This window comes from Betta splendens, chromosome 15 (genome assembly GCF_900634795.4).
Source record: "Betta splendens chromosome 15, fBetSpl5.4, whole genome shotgun sequence".
NCBI lineage: Eukaryota > Metazoa > Chordata > Actinopteri > Anabantiformes > Osphronemidae > Betta > Betta splendens.
In genome coordinates, this window is record NC_040895.2 from 3,719,184 (window position 1) to 3,732,333 (window position 13,150).

Here is a 13,150-nt window from a genome sequence, read left to right on the forward strand (position 1 = left end):
GTGTGTGTGTTTCAGTGAAGCCTTGGGGTCTGCTGTGAACAATGCTAACTGGCCCTCTGAACTCTTCCCTGTGAAGAGAAAGAGAAAGCCACTGGGCATGTGCAGAGGATAGCATGCCATTTACCTGGGCTACAGATGTTTTTTTTAAATGGGCGGAAAGAACTTTCACACAAATTTGCAGACACACCAGCATTGAGAACATGCCTGCTTTTTGCCTCAAACGTAAAAGCACACCTTTGCTCCTTCGCCTGAAACACAAATACACTTCAAACAGGTCCTTTTCCTCGTGCTTTTTCTTTTTTTTAAATATTGGAAACAATACAAGCAGTACTACCCTTGCGTTTAAAGAAACTAACTGCTCTCTTCATGTGCCCTTTTCTTTCCTCCTGCCTCTGCAAAAAGGCCCCACCGCGACAAAAAAAGAAAAAAAACTTAGTTAGTTACTACGCAAGACAACCTTTTGGATCTCTAAGGGGTTTGTCTCTCAGTGCTCTTTATATACACAGCAAAGCAGGGATGTGCAGTTGGCCCTTTCTGCAGCGTGAGCTGATGGTATTTTTGACCTAAAGGGCTCATAAGTGACCCTTTAATGTTGATATGTTGGCTTAGTATTGTCTATTAGGTCCATGTTAGGTCTGTAGTAATTGTCATTTCAATAATAAACCTGTGCTTTCTGTAGTCATTGTATATTCTGCACTTACTGCTTATTGCACTTCAGGTGAGATGCTAAACTACATTTTGTGGCCTTGTACATACACACTACATGTGTAATAACAACTAATCTAATCTAATCTAATCTAATCTAATATAATCTAATATAATATAATATAATAAATTGCCATATTTTTAACATAACCTCATACAAATCAGATCAAAGTACTGTACCTCTCAAGCCCCTCTGCTGATACTGTACCAGTGTGCATTTGTGAATTTGTGTAAAAATACCTGGATCTGTGTGTGTGTGTGTGTGTGTGTGTGTGTGTGTGTGTGTGTTTGTGGTTGAATACAGCTGACCCAGATGTGTTAAGTGGGTCATGGGAAGTGAGTAGATGGGCTTAGGACACTGTTGTGGGAATTCATTGCTACTCATCCTCTGGATCCCCATCCACTCACCTCTCTAGCCCCAGTGCCGTCAATATCTCTTTTCTTTTTTACTTCATACTTAAGTTAAAGAGTTAAATGTCTTCCTTTCTCTGTCTTTCTTATCTCGTAATAAGATAAAAAACCTGTACTGTCATTATATGGCGGCAGTTTTTTTATTTTATTTGTGGCTCTAAGTTGGGCATAGTTGTGAACGGTCTTTCTCTCTATACTATATGTCAACCCTGTGATAGACTGATGACCTGTCCAACGTGTACCCTGCCTCTCACCCAGTGACAACTGGGACTTGCTCTAGCAGGACAATTTACATAGTATGCAGCTAAAAGAAGCCAAGAAGGCTTTACTTTACCCTCAAACATAAAGGAATTCCAGAGCTGAATGAGACAAGTTTTCAAAACAGAAGTTGAATTTATATCCACAAACGTTTTTTGCTCTACTTGTCCCACTGTAACTTCTTGTCTTCTGACTGTAAACACAGATTGTGTTAATTTTCATAGCCACCTCATTGCATTTGCAACACTTAGCTTGATTAGCTGCCATCTTGTCAGAGTCATCGTCTTACCCGAGCAATTGAACTGGGGCCATCAGCAAAGTTAAATGTAGAGCTTTAGTATGCGTACATTTAGTAAGTCCAGAAGAGAAAGTAGGTTTGATTGACACTTGCTGCACCTTGCTACTACATATGTCATAACTGGGTTTTCCACGGTTTAACCTATTTTCAGACTGAGTGCACTATTATTTTACATGTACACACAAACCCTGCCAAGTAAAAGCACTACAACGCCATAAAGTAGATTTTGGGTAATATAGACTCAAACAAACAAATATATTAGCCTGTTCTAGTATTCCTTTCAAGCAGATAACCTCATAAACCCAGTAGAAATATCAACATTTAAAGTAGTATTATGATAACATACACAAAAATAAGTCTATTAATTAAAAATAATTAAATAGTAACCCTAAATAACACTCAATCCCCAAATTTCACTCCGACCAGTCCTCACAGCAGCAGAAGACACTAATTAGTATAACTACTAAACAAAAGGCTAACTGTGAATATATTCTACAACAAACAAACAAACAAAAAAAACTAACTGCAGTATACTGAGTGCAGACCTGTATGATTAATCACTTCATATAGACAGCTTTCGACTATGCTGCCTTAAGTCAATGCTCCTCAAATAATATAAATAAACAGAAATAAAAAGAATGAAAAAAGAAACTGAGTGCAGAAAGTTAGGTTCATCAGCATTTAAAGCTTCTGTGCACTCAAAAAATGATTATTGCCCCTAATAACATATTTACATACAACATACGTATAGTATGTATATAGGTACATGAAAAATAGGATTTCAAATGGTTATGTGTTTCTTGAATGAAACATTACACAATTATGCTCAAACATATACTATGTATAAAAAAATCCAGTAAACTTTACTTAAAATCTATGAAACAGGTTGGTCAGCAGGGTTGTGCAAGTAGATTAGCAATCCATGTCTGGACCTAGGTAATTTAACACAACGTGTGAGCTTCACTCCCCTCCACAGAGACAAAGCTGCGATTCACCAGAAAATAAGAATACACACAATTCCTGTCTATTACACAGGACACTGTTTCCTCTCTCAACAGAACTGTGAGTTTAACATAAACAACACCCATATGGCTAAGTGCACATCAAAAGACCATGGATACCCTTAGGTGACACAACCTAAACCAGGAATGTTAAGTAATAAAAAGGAAAAGTCTACATTTGGACACAAGTTCTGGTTCAGATGTAGCAGAACTTCCAACTTCCATGAAACAGATGCCATTGTATTCTGTGGACAAAATGTTATCATTTGATACTAGATTGGTTTCTGTGTGATGTTTAATGTATGATCTCCAGATTTGCCAGGAAATTCCTCAAGTTACAAAGGGACTTCAACTTATCACCATGCTTTCCTTTGTGTGAATGTATAAAGTTGAAATACAGATACTCACTGTACTTCTTTACTTCTTTTAATCTGGGCAACATGCATATAGGCTACGTCCACCAGCCACCATAATTTTAATTATTGGAAAAACAGCGTCTCATCATAATCATGTGATCACGAGATGACAACGTTGTATTACTTAGTGCATGGATCGCAAAGACCATGAACCGCTGGTTGCGTTATAGTATTTAGTATAGTTATAAACGTAAGTAAGTTATAGCAAATTATGGCAGTTTAAAACCGAAAATAAGCTGAACGGTGCGCCCTCCCGCATGCAGCGTTCGATTTGTGGCAGACAAGCTACTGTAACCCTGATTTCTCGCTGTTGGTACGGGCTACAATTTTCTTTACGTGGTATGCTTCTTTAATGCACCACACGGCAAGACAGTACGGCACATGTACACTTTTTTTACGCCGCTCTTATCCAACGCGCGCCACCTTTTTCCTGTCCCCCGTCAACAAGGGCAGGTAGGAACTAATGTTAATTACAAATAAATTAATCACAGTAGCTGAAATGCCACGTTTCCCAAACATAAAATTAAAAAATAAAAAGTAATACTAACTACTCTAAGGTTACACTACTACAATTTAAAAAAGTGAATAAGGATGATCTAGACCAGAGGTCTGCCACCGGTAACACCCACGTTTTTAATGAAAAAAACAAACACTGGGAGCTGCGGAGGGCAGCGATATTATATTATTTGAGAACAACACAAATGAAGACATAAAAGTCAGGGCTCAGGGGTTTAACATTTTATATTTTATTGACAGAAGATCATAGCAATTAACAGCATACCTATTCAGTCCTCGTCCCCTTTATATTGAATACGAGCAACGATCAAACGTAAGCGTCATATTTCGCCTTGTAAAACCATAAAAACTGTTCAGATCGTTAACAGATGATAAAACATTGTCAAGGCATCGACAAGGACAGCTAACTCGCTTTTACCTGCTTCAAACAGCTGTTGTAAATGAGAGCAACCCGTGCGGCATCACCGGTCAATCTGGAAACGTATTCATTGGTTTGGACATTGTTCTGCCCACTTTCATGTAGACACAAAACTCGTCAAAGCAAAAGAGCTCAGTGTCGCATCTGCAAATCACATGTGAACGTTTTAAATTTTTTTGTAAATAAAAATAATGTTTGCCCTGTTCCAACCTGGGGAAAAACGATTCTGATTCTGAAAGCAGCTGATCAACTTCGTAGGAACACATTTCATATGGTAGAAGGGAGACTAACAACCCAACGCAGCCGAGGCTGTAGCAGGCAGAGAAACGCAGATCTTTGTCCTGCATGTTGATGCGCGTTTCCCCTTCCCCCAGTGTTCCTGCTCTGGGACGTGGATGGCCCCGCCCACTTTCATTCACCAGACGGACATGAAAGAGGGAATAACGAAATAAACAGCTGGTTAACTTCGTAGGAACATGGCTGTAGCTCTGCAATGACTTTATGTGGTACAGGTGAAAGCAATAATAACGAAATAAACGGAATATAAAACGGAAACGCTTTCAAGCGTTTTCTGTTTATATTTTTTATTGCACATTTGTTAAAACTAGATGGGTGTCGTTTTTTGTAATTTTTGGTGACGTTACAGTGCAAACCATATGTACCATATTTTTTTTGTTAATAAAAATAATGTTTTCCCTGTTGAAACCAGGGGATAAAGCGATTCTGAAAGCGGCTGGTCAACTTCATAGGAACACATTTCATATGGTACAGGTGAAAGGGAGACAAACAACCCAACGCAGCCGAGGCTGTAGCAGGCAGAGAAACGCAGATCTTTGTCCTGCATGTTGATGCGTGTTTCCCCTTCCCCCCAGTGACCCTGCTCTGGGACGTGGATGGCCACGCCCACTTTTATTCAACAGACGGACATGAAAGAGGGAATAACGAAATAAACAGCTGGTTAACTTCGTAGGAACACTTTGTAGTAGGAACTGGTATATTTAGAAAACCCAGTAAAGGTGTGTGAACTGGGGAGCAGACGGCAGCAGCGATTGAAGAGCGACTGAATAGAGTTGATGTCTTCCCCGCTGACAGGCGCATTTATTTGATAATGCACGTACCTTGGCTGACAGTTCAGTTGAAAAACACACCCTATAACACCCCCATTCACCCTGAATAACATCTATGAACTGCAGTTTCTTCCTTGATTATCCATGATTATTATGGAATAAGCGCAAATCTTTGCCAGTCCAAATTGTGCAATTAATACTGTGTTTACAATAAATAATAAATAATAATAATAGTATTTTCATTTTAAAATGCACTGCATATTTTAAACGAATGTCGAAGTTCTACAAATTAAACCAGAAAGCTACGATAAATACATACGTTTTTTTTTTTGCAGAGTAAACATGTAGAACAAACTACTTGCTGCATTAATGAGTCTTAGACCTGCAGCTGACCACGCCGCCCGATGCTGCCCAGTCTCCTACGGAGCTTTGTCCCGGAGCTGAAGTATTTCTCACCTGCTGATCGAGTAGTAGCAACACATTAGCATGTCTATGCGCCTCTACGGGGGAGGGGGAGGGATGAGATGTTTGCCTTTGCGCCTCTGAGAAAACATGAGACAAACAAAAGCTTGGTCGAACTCAGATCCAAGTCATCTGAGTACGAAACACATCACATATCATTCGATCTCGTGTTTCATTCGAGCGGCAGTCTGGAGCTCTCTGCTACGACTGCTGCCCCGTGACCCATCCACGGATGAGCTTCGATTAAAAATTAAAAGCAGAGGTTTTTTATTTTTCGTTTTTCTCTAAAAGAAAAAACAGTTTTAAATCCAATTCCGTGTGTTTTTGTTAAAAATATTTTTGCCCGGTTTATTGGTTTGTAAGGCGGTGCTTTTATTCAAATCTGTTTGCCGCCCATAGCAAGAGAAAGGAGAAGCCGGTGAAGGTAGATAGATGGACGGATGGGAAATGAAAATGTTGAAATGTACACGGGCCGAATAAGTCACATCAGCCACTCATTCAGTTACAATGACACGCACAGTCAAAACAAATTCTCGTTACATCTACACTCAAAAAAATAATTTCATTCCATAATTTTATTATGTATGAACATAATAAAATTATGGAAAGTATTTCCACCTAACTAAAATGGGTTAACATAGCAAGAGACCATTTTGCTTAGTGAACCAAATTTAAACAGGATAAAGCAACATGATATATTCGCGTTAATGTTACCTAATGACCATGGGTCAGTCCCACTAATGTTTTTAGGGTTGACTGAACATAATTTTCTTGGGTTATTTGATCATGTAGATATTAATACTTGTTACTTAATTTTAATTTTAGCAACAAGTTAATTTAAATTAATTTAATTAATAAATTATGCTATACTAACACAACCAATGTAAAGTTATCAAATGTTTTGTGCCAAGATTAGCTTTTCAAAGTTACATACAAATAAAGTTATCTTTGAAACAGTATTTCTATTATGCAAACTAACATATATCCCCAGCTGGTGTGTAGGTTGGAGAAGACACAAAGCACATTGGATTTAGACTGGTTAGAATAGTTTATAAGCTTCATAAAAACGATAAAACAGCTTTCAAATCTCAAAGGCAGCTATAAAATGTCGCTAACATCCAGTATTGTACATACAGCATTGGGCCAATATTTCAAACAACTTTTAGTGGAGGGTAGCTGACGTTGAGAGCATATACAAGAGAAAACAACAACACAGCAAGTGGGACACTACCCAACTCATCCAGGACTTGAAACGAGGACTACATCTTCAGGGTCATCATCTGCCTCTGCATCTTTGTGAATGACAAAAACTTCAAGCATTGTCTCTATCATGGCTTCTTCAAGGCGTCCACGATCTGAAATGTAAAATTAAAAAAGTGGATGATGTTATATAACACTTCAACTTTTAAAGCATATATAAATCACTATCAAATTTTAAATTTACATAAAATAAAAAAAAATAAAAAAAACATTCTTACCATCCATTCTTTCACAAGGTTGCCAGGATCTTCATTGAGGAACACACACTGGGCTTAAAGGATGTACTCTTCTGACATCAATGAAGTTAGTCTTTAGGCCAAACAAAGTAATCACACAAAAAAACAATTTTAATTTATTTTAAGGAACAATTTTAATTCAAGTGAGTAGCTGTCACTAACATATTACAACATAGATTTTTTCCCCATCATCATACCTGGGTTATGGGAACCATGATGCTCTTAATCTTTTGTCCTTCAATGCCGCCTTCCTTGTCAAACACCATTTTCAGGTCTGAAGAATAACCATCCAGCATGGAGAAGAACTGTTGCAGCAAACTGTTGTAGTCCTCTTAAACTTATTCTTAAAAAGAAAAAAGTACACCAATTATCCATGCACTGAATGGCAAATGTGTAAACAATACTTTTTGATACAATTTAATATATTTTGTTTGTCTGATCAGAATCTCATTGTGTATATATATATATATATATATATATATATATATATATATATATATATATATATATATATATATATATATATATATATAAACATATTTATTGACCAACCTCAGAAACACAGAAGACAGTAGGAATAGAATAAGTGCTCTCAGCCACTCAGTTACAATGACACGCACAGTCAAAACAAGTCAAACTGCGGTTCTGCAGACACAGAGTAAACACGTAGGAACAAACATGTTGCTGTAATGCGTCGCTGTAGATCTGCTGATTTCTGGCGTCCTGTCAAAATTACGATCGACCACTGCTGTAAAACAAATTCCTATGACTAATACGGTTATTTACGTAAAATCTACGACTATTGGAAAACCTTTATTAATAAGTTGTGGAAGTTTAAAACCTAAATAAGCGGCTGTAGTCGCAGATGGACTGCGCTCTACGTCTAAGCTGAGGAGAATGAAAACAAGAACTTGTAGCTGCTGTGGCGCTGCCTGTTTTAAACCACACAGAACAATTATAACTTTGCAGTGAACAGAAAATAAGTAAGCCATCAACAACTTGTTGCCCTTCATACTACCCACGTTTGAGCACACAACAGATACTTAATAGTAAAAACTTAATAGTAAAATAGGTCTGGTGTTATATATGTGTGTTACAGGTAGAAATGAACAGTCGGGCCTCAGTTACGCTGTAGTGGATTGGAGGCTTCTAATCAACGCTGCGCCACCTGGTGGTTAAAACTAGACTAGCGTCCTGATTTTTTTCAGCCGGCTGCAGGATTAAAATTCTTTAGTCAGCGACGCACTCACTGCACCGTGGCGACGCGTCAGTACTGCAGTAAAAAACGCTAGTCACTTTGAACCACTACCACTGTAGGTATCCTCATTATTGTATTACATTTTTAAGTGTTACAATTGTTTAATTAGTAATGTCTAGATTAAGCCATCTATATTTTGATTTTACTTGCGTTTATTATTTGTGTATGTTTTAGAGTTTACTTGGTGTTACATAAGACAAGACCAGTAATCATGAATAACATTTCATTTGTTACAGCTTTTTAAGGGACCATGTATAAAACCTTAATATTCTATGCATTTAATATTGCAGTTAACCATTCTGAACTCACTGCTTATTTGAGTGCCAAAGTGATCGTTACATGTGTATTGTGTTATGGTGTGATGGAACTTGATGAAAAGAGGAAAGCTTAGTTATCCCAGATTTAGGAGCAATCCAAATCAAATAGTTTGATTTCTGATCTGAAGAGGTGGAACTATTTACCACTGGTTGAACTCATTTCTCCACCCTGCAGTGACCACTGCCACAGGGGTATTTAAACCAGTGGCACCCTAGTGGAATCGGATTTCCCTCTACCTTCAACTTCTTTCACCTTTTCTTTTCGTCGCATTACTTTTCTTTAATTTTCCTTTGTTCTTAAATTTTGGACCCTAGGTTAAACTTAGAAACACGAACGAGCAACAAATTTTGTTACGTTAGAAAGTCATCAAGAAACTACGCGAAACTGAAACTATAACAAGCAGACCCTAATTGACTCGCTATTTTTGATTGAACTAATTAAATTAGATTCCAGCCCGTTTTCTTTTTGGGCTTGTTTAGGTAGCGCCGACGTTTTGAAACACCTTGGAAAGTCCAGCCTGGCTGACTGTTTCTTTGCTGACCCCGAGCCGTCATCATCACCGCGGGCGACGATTCCTGGTCCAGAGGCTGTGGCACCTGGATCAGAGAGGGCACGCCTGCTCAACCAAGCCGGTAACGGGAGACGGTGCACAGCGAACATCTGTAATCCTCTGAGAAGTCTGGTGTTTCTCAAAGTGCTAAAATTGAACATTCCAAATTCATTAGTTATCCTTAGATTTGTATAAGTTAGAAACAAATACTCTTTTCGCTTAATCAAAGCCATCACACACTCAGGTCTTGACCATTCCTTGTGCTTTCACTCATTGCTTCATTTACTGTTGACCATTTCATTCTGATTGTTTTCTCATTTTCTGTTCGGTTTATTTGAGTATTTCCATATTATGTTATTCATATATCCAGTAGTGTTAGATTAATAAAATGTTAAACTGAGTCTGGTTTTGTGTGCATTGTTCTTCAGATTTAAACAGAGGTCACTGAACCGCGACAAGAATTCTCGGCACAAGAGACTGATTTGGTCACGAGAAAGTTGTTATTGTTGTTCATAACTGGTAACTCATTGAATTGACATCTGGCGTTGACTAGATTGATACAAGTGTGGTTTCAGCTTTAAAACAAACCTGGTGCCCCAACTTCGAGGTATATTAATGTTTCTGCATTAATATCAAACTTTTAATAATTTGAATCCGCTACAATTACATGTATATTAAGTTAATGCGTTGTGTTTTGTTCAAATACCTTATGTACAGGTATTGAGGAATTTCACATTCCACATCGTTAACTATTTAATCAGTTTATGGTTATAGGAAATAGCTCCATGAAATAAGAAAAGAGATAGATAACTGATCCCTTTGGCTTTGGCAGCAGCAGCATTTTCTCGATTCATAAAGAGCTGTAGAGTCTGACTTTCATTCAGTTATTTAGGTTATTGATCACTTTGAGCAACATCTATTTATACTTCCAATGTACTAGGTGAATACAACTCTCACTTAGTGTTGGTGTCAGTGTGCCAAAGGTTCAGACTTCCACAGGACAGTGACTCTAAGTGGCTTCAAGACAGATTGAGTACATCAGGTGTTTGAACTAAACCAATGTCAGTCTTAAACATAGCTGACCAGGCCAAACTGGCTATTGGCTACACACTCTAAGGTTTTTAACTATGAGCCAAACACACCCTTCAACACACAGGTCAAAAGCTATAAACCCAGAGTGGGCATGTGCCAGAAATATGCCCACACACATGCACAGGCATTCACTAGCACGGGCCTGCCAATTGCTACAAGCCTGTAGCCAGACGGCAAGTATACAAGGGTCAGAAGTAGCCAAGTGGTGTCCAGTGAGGGATACTCTGGCCAACCAACACCCTCAGGCTGGCTGTACTGACTCAACAGAACATTTGTGTGTGTGTGTGTGTGTGTGTGTGTGTGTGTGTGTGTGTGTGTGTGTGTGTGTGTGTGTGTGCGTGTATCGTCTGTAGCTTTCCATTGCATTTAAAGAGTGAATCAGGGAAAAATCTGTCGTAAACAAGACCAGTTCTAAACATTTTTTTCATATTTTATGTGTTACATGTTTTATCAAATGCAGCCAATCTATTTCTGATGCTCTGTTTTCTGTGTTTTTGTAATCATATAGATTTATCTTTTAGCTTCTGACTGACCAATGACACCTGATCCAGGTTATTTGGTGCATTTGGCAGTGGGCCTTGAGGCCCAGCGTTTTGGAACTCCCCCTGTAGACATTATGCAAGCAGAGCAAAGTCCCTAACGGATGTTCAGTGAATTCATTGGCACTATCCTGCTTGGTACAAATCCAGAGTCCTTGAGGTAAGATGGCTCAGGCCCGTAGCTTGGCACACTGACTGTGTGCAATGGCTAGTACCATCCGGTTCACGCACACATGCACATGCACACGCGCACATGCATGCGCGCACGCACGCACACACACACACACACACAGCAGGCTCAGGACAGCCAAAGCTGAATCCATTCTCGCTTACAGGCTATGGGTGTATAAAGACACACTTTGGCCAAATACACAAACAAGCAAGGCCAAAACTAACCTCGATCAAAGGCGTTACCTGCACAGTCCCACAGGTTCCCACCCCTGGGAAAATACATCTGAGATGAGAGAGAGAGAGAGAGAGAGAGCGAGAGAGAGGGAGGGTAAGTAAAACTAGACAATCAACCATTACATGATGTTTAACATTTCATTTTCAATCCCCACCATTGCTCCCCTCATTGTTAATTGAAGCTGTGCTACCTGTCACCAGTAGTGCTTTATGAAATGACTTCAGAATTGAAGCATATACATGTAGATGAGGAGCCACTACGGGATCCGGGAATGACTTGAGGAAGGGTCCCATTAAATAAGAGCTAGCTAATTACTTTGTCCTCCCTTTTGTCCTGCACTATCTGGGCTTTTGCCACCATTCATATATCTTACTGTAATGAATAAAGCCAGGGCTCGGCACCTGCGCTCAGTAATTAAACATATAAATTTTCCCCACACAGAAATATGTATACTCCCCAGGATAGATTTATAAGGCTCTCTAAATTGCACAGTTGAGCTTATTTTCATTGGCTGTATTTTTTTCTGAGGAACCAGGAAAGGGTGAGTCATTTATCAGTTCAATGGTGGAAAGCTCAATTCTTTTAAGCACTTGTCTCTCAGAGTCAAGAGTTCTTCATTCCATTGTTACTCATAAGTTGTTCCAACCAAAATCACCAATAATCAAAAATACTGTTTTCCAACAGGCTTTCAAATGAAAGTAGCCTGCATGTCCTATTTCCTTTTTCTCTATCTGAATACATACATGCAGGGCCTTAGTGATGTCCTACTTAGTCTGAGACAGTAGTAAAACAAACTAATGATTGAGAAAATACTGCAATTAAACAAATTATTTGCATTTGGTTATAAGAATATGCAACAGCCGACCTCTTTTCAATGTCCAGCTTTTTGTGAAAGGTTCATTTTGAAAGCAGCGCCTCCTCCTTCAGCCATACAGTAGCAGGCTTTGCTGGCCTTTAGTTTAGAAATCCTGCTTTCCTGCAAGTACATGGCTTCTTCATTTGCTGGTTAATTATTTAGGGCCAACACAAACACATATCCATCTACAGTATTTTTACTGTGGGCTGACATTTGAGTCTTGAACCAAAGTGAGATTTTGTCATATTAAACAATTTACTGTCAGATAGGATTTCATATTACAACAGATTTCAGGCGACAATAAATTAACAATCTACAGTACATTACACAATAACACAAAAACACAGTCAATACAGTGTAGAAGACTAAACAAACGATAAAAGCAAAAACCATCTTTTGTAAGTCTTTCTTTTTCCTAAAACATGCTCTAATTGTGAAAGAAAAAGCCCAAATGGACAAAAAGGTCATGCTTACCACTGAGCTAGACACTATCAGTCACGTTTTCGGACCGGACTGCAAGTAAAGTAGTTTTTAGTGCAGTTCTTAATGAACTGTGGGGCGGGTTACTCCTGAGCTTAATTATTAATAGTTATTAATATTTTGACAAGATCAATTGGTGATAGTAGCAAGAACGACAGTTGTCTACTTTATTCAGACAATACAAACGGTTATTGGCTAATATCCTCAGCGCACACAATCGTGTGGCTCTCCTTTCAAATTTCATACACTATCAAGCAGCAGATAAAATATGAGCATGAATGTCTTTCATTGCTGATGGAACTCCCTATTAGCCAACTGGAGAATGTTTCCCAGCTGGGAGTCTTAGTTTGAATGTGCTGTGTAAAAACCTAATGAATGTCATAATTAACTGGATATGCTTCTCTCTAGCTCTTAACCCCTTATTCACTCAGTGTTCGTGCTTTGTTTTTTAAATATTTATTCCAGAAAGTGGCATTTCTTCATTTTGTTTGCATTTTATTTTCTGTTTCTTGTTCAATTTTGTTTCTTTTTGTGGCTTTGGTGTTGGTTGAGGCCTGCAGCTTTTACAGCATTCTTGACACCTCTGTTAATAAATCATTGGGA

General features: G+C 38.5%; 1 long non-coding RNA gene across 1 annotated transcript; it reads right to left on the bottom strand.

The window, feature by feature from the left end:
* Positions 1 to 6,436: 6,436 nt before the first annotated feature.
* Positions 6,437 to 7,383, bottom strand: LOC129603046 (uncharacterized). Its single transcript, XR_008692602.1, has 3 exons — positions 7,246 to 7,383; positions 7,031 to 7,121; positions 6,437 to 6,907 (listed from the first exon to the last, which is right to left on the bottom strand). It is a non-coding gene; the product is annotated as an uncharacterized LOC129603046 (long non-coding RNA).
* Positions 7,384 to 13,150: the final 5,767 nt, after the last annotated feature.